The 4,005-nt window shown below is 31.0% G+C and overlaps 1 long non-coding RNA gene across 1 annotated transcript in view; it reads left to right on the top strand.

The window, feature by feature from the left end:
- The window catches only part of LOC132068135 (uncharacterized), a 43,083-nt gene extending 41,115 nt beyond the window's left edge, over positions 1–1,968 (top strand). The window contains exon 3 of the long non-coding RNA XR_009417317.1: positions 1,872–1,968. This is a non-coding gene — a long non-coding RNA (uncharacterized LOC132068135). The remainder of the gene's footprint in view (positions 1–1,871) is intronic.
- Positions 1,969–4,005: the final 2,037 nt, after the last annotated feature.

Genomic DNA, 4,005 nt, shown 5'->3' with positions numbered 1-4,005 from the left:
AAGCAACTGAAAGCAAAAAAAAATACAAAGCAGAGAGAAACTGTAAAAAAAAAAGTTAAATAAACACAGCAACAATCGCATTTTAAGAGATATTTTAGGTTAACTTCACACCGCACTCGCATCAGACTATATTCAGCAAATTTATTTATAAAACTACACCGAGAAAAGCTCTACAGTAAGCAAAAAATACGCAAAGCAGAGTAAAACTGCAAAAGCAAATGAAATCACAGAGCAAAAATTAAAGAGAGATGAAGATGAAGATTATTTACATCTATCGGTGGAGGAGTGAAGAGAGACATCGCCGGCGAATAATGACCGTACGATCGTCGGTAACTTTGTAGAGTTGGACTAGTGCTTGTGTGACATGGGAAAGGCAGCGTGAGGAAAAAGTTTAAATTTAGAGCCCGTTTGGATTGGCTTATAAGTTGGTTATAAGCGTTTTTAACACGAGTGTTTATTTGTAGCAGTTTAAAGTTATTTTGTCTTAAAATAAGGCTTAAAAAAATAATTGGATCAGGTGAAACATCTAGCGAACATAAATTTGTTTTTACTTATATAAATAAAGCCCGGTCAAGCAGACTCTTAAATGGATTGACCACAGGCGTTTTCTTTTTTGTTATTTTTGTTGTAAAATAAGAGCCCGTTTGGATTGAGCATAAGTTCTTAAAACATTTTTAGTTTTTTTTAGTGTTTGGGTATTAGAACAAAGTTATTTTGTATTCCTGATAAGCTCAAAAAAATAATTAAGTTCGATTTAAACTTTGGTTTATCTAAAAAACATAAGTAAAACGAACATAAGCGAAAAAATAAGTTAGACTATCCAACCATTTTTTTGACTTATTTGTTTTGACTTATAGGCATAACCGCAAAAGCCCATCCAAATAGGCTCTAAAATTGTGTACTAAAAGTTAAAAGAGAGAGAGAAAGCAAGAAAGAGAGAGCAAGGAGTAGTACTTTTATACTCTCTATTTGATTTATGTGAATACTTTTTCTTTTTAGTTAGGTACAAAATAAATGACCTCTTTACTAATTTAGAAACAAATTCATTTTATGAAATAATTTACAGCCACACAAATATTCAAAACTTATTTTGAATTACGAGTTTCAAAAGTCTTCACTTTTTTTTAAATGTCGTGCCTAGTTAAATAAATTCACATAAATTAAAGCGGAGGGAGTATTTTTTTGGGTATCTTTTTCGTCTATGCGGCTATTTATAGCCTAATGAAACTTAGGCTAGAAGAGTTGCTAACGTTATAGTCAACATGACATTCACATTTTTTCACAACACTCCCAGAATGTTCATGTAAATTAAAAATTCTAGTGAAAAAAGGTATACATAATTATTCGTAAAAATTAAAGAGAGATGAAGATGAAGATTATTTACATCTATCAGTGGAGGAGTGATGAGAGACATCGCCGGAGAATGGTGACCGTACGACCGTTGGTAACTTTGTTGAGTTGGAATAATGCTTGTGTGACCAGGAAAAGGAAGTGGAAAAGGCAGTGAAAGAAAAGGTGACGTAAGGAAAAGGTTTATATTTTAATTGATTTTACATGGATATTTTCTTTTTTGTTATTTTTGTGTAAAATAAAACTACGTAGTAAAATTAAAGACCAACAAAAGGTGCACAGAGAGAGAAAGCAAGAGAGAGCTTAAGGTATTTTAATGGAACTTGGGTCAGAGGAGTTGCTACTGTGATAGCCAATATCAAATTCACATTTTTTCACAACACTTCCTCTTAAATGTTCATGTAAATTAAAAAATTTAGTGAAAGAAAAGTATACATAATTATTTGTAATACGCATTACTTGCTGTCTCCTCAAAATTGAATAGTGACCGTATGATCTTCGGTAACTTTGTTGAGTTGGAGGAGTGTTGTGTGACAAGGAAAAGGCAGTGAAGGAAAAGGTAGTGTGAGGAAAAAGAATAAATTGAAATTGATTGTCCACAGGCTTGTTTTTCCTTTTTGTTAGTTGATAGGGGTGGAAAAACATAAATTTTCGCCACCGGTCCGAGACAGCTATTTAGGACTCGTTTGGACATGAAATGAAATCAAGTCAATTTTAAGTTGAAGTTTTGTTTGGGCGTGCAATTAAAATTTTTTAAGTTGTTTTTTTCGCGTAACATGAAGAATATTTAGATCTATCGGTAGAGGAGTGATGAGAGACATCGCCGAAGAATAGTGACCGTACGATCGCTAGTAACTTTGTTGAGTTGGAATAGTGCTTGTGTGAAAAGGAAAAGGTAGTGGAAAAGGCAGTGAATGAAAAGGTAGTGTAAGGAAAAGGTTTATATTTGAATTGATTTTACACAGACATTTTCTTTTTTGTTATTTTTATTGTAAAATAAAACTACGTACTAAAATTAAAGACCAACGCCAGAAAGCAAGAGAGAGCAAGGAGTACACATTTTTTATTTTTTGGATAAGTATCTTTTTCATCTAGTCTAATGAAACTTGGGGTAGAAGAGTTGCTACAGTGATAGCCAAAATGGCATTCACATTTTTTCACAACAATTTTTCCTTTTTGTTATATTTACTTCAGTACTTTTAGTGGGTAGGGGCGGGAAAACAGACATTTTTGACACCTGTCCTGGACAGCTGTACATGCCTCTTTTGGACATGAATTTGAAAGCTCGTTTGAATTTCTAACTTATGACTTTTGATTTATTTTTATTGTTTTAGAATAAAAATAAATGATTAAAATACTTTTTTGTTTTACTTAAATACTATAAAAGTGTTTAAAATTTATTTTGGCTTAACAACACCTAAAATAAGTCAATCCAAACAGGCTCTAAGTCGATTTTAAATTGAAGTTTTGTATGGGCATGCAATTAGAATTTTTTAAGTTTTTTTTTTTCGCATAACATGAAAATCTTACAAGTTGTGAAACCGCTCGAAGCTTGCTCAATTTTAATACAATCTTACTAAATAAGCAAACCATCGTTCATAACAAAATTAATACGCTACGGAACGTCATTCTAAAGAAATACCATTTTTGATAGTAAAAAGAAAAAATTGAACATGAGTTCTAGTGTAACTACTCTTTAATATAATCCTCCCACATGATTATAGTCTCTTGGGTCGAGCATGCATTTCCTAATCAGATGACCAAGAAGACGAACCAATATTATTATTTTGAGGCAAGTTTTACATTTTAAAATTATATCTACCTACTTATGAATCTTTTTTACAAAATATAAATTTACAGATCAGGTTTTACATTTAAAAAAATTTAACATCACAATTTGGAATCTCAAATCCTATATATTTTTTTTTTTTTGGAGAATTTGAGATTTGAAATCATGATATGATATGAAGTTGAAATTTTATGCAAATTTCATTAAAAAATGCCGATTTGAAATTAGACTCCCAAATCCTATGGCCAAACACCTACTTAGCAGTTCTTTTTTATGTTTTTTAATAATTTATAAACTTAAATCAGCTTTTAAAAAATTATTTTTGAGCAAATTAAGAACTTATGAGAAGACATAAAATTACGATTTGTTTTGTATATTAAATTATATTCTAGTGTATTATTTGTAAGGTTAAGCAAACATATGAGCAAACATTAAACCATGAATCCAATGTTATCCGAAAGGATAAGTTCTTAGAGGTTATATTTGTACAACTTTTTCAAAATAGGGATAAAGTCCAAATGGTATTATATAAAGAGATATTTTGATAAACCATCCGCAGAACAAGTAGCATATGAAAACAGGACCCGCCCAACTCATCTAAATTTGAACGGATTAATGACAAACGCAAATTTGTTATTCTAGTCCTAAAGGGCCTACTTCACTCTTGTATATTGTGTGTAGTATTTGGAAAATGAGTGAAATTAAGGATAAAACCCTCTGCGGCTCTCTAAGAACCTAAATGTTGGCTCTTAAAAAAATTGGAACGATCTAGTAATAAAAAAATACTCGCCCAAATTAGTTCTCCCTCAATCATTTTTTTCTTGTCCATAACGATTTTGCGTGTGCATTAATATATTTAATAATAT

This window comes from Lycium ferocissimum, chromosome 8 (genome assembly GCF_029784015.1).
Source record: "Lycium ferocissimum isolate CSIRO_LF1 chromosome 8, AGI_CSIRO_Lferr_CH_V1, whole genome shotgun sequence".
NCBI lineage: Eukaryota > Viridiplantae > Streptophyta > Magnoliopsida > Solanales > Solanaceae > Lycium > Lycium ferocissimum.
The sequence above is the reverse complement of the archived record's forward strand: the minus strand, read 5'-3'. Positions and strand labels throughout refer to the sequence as shown.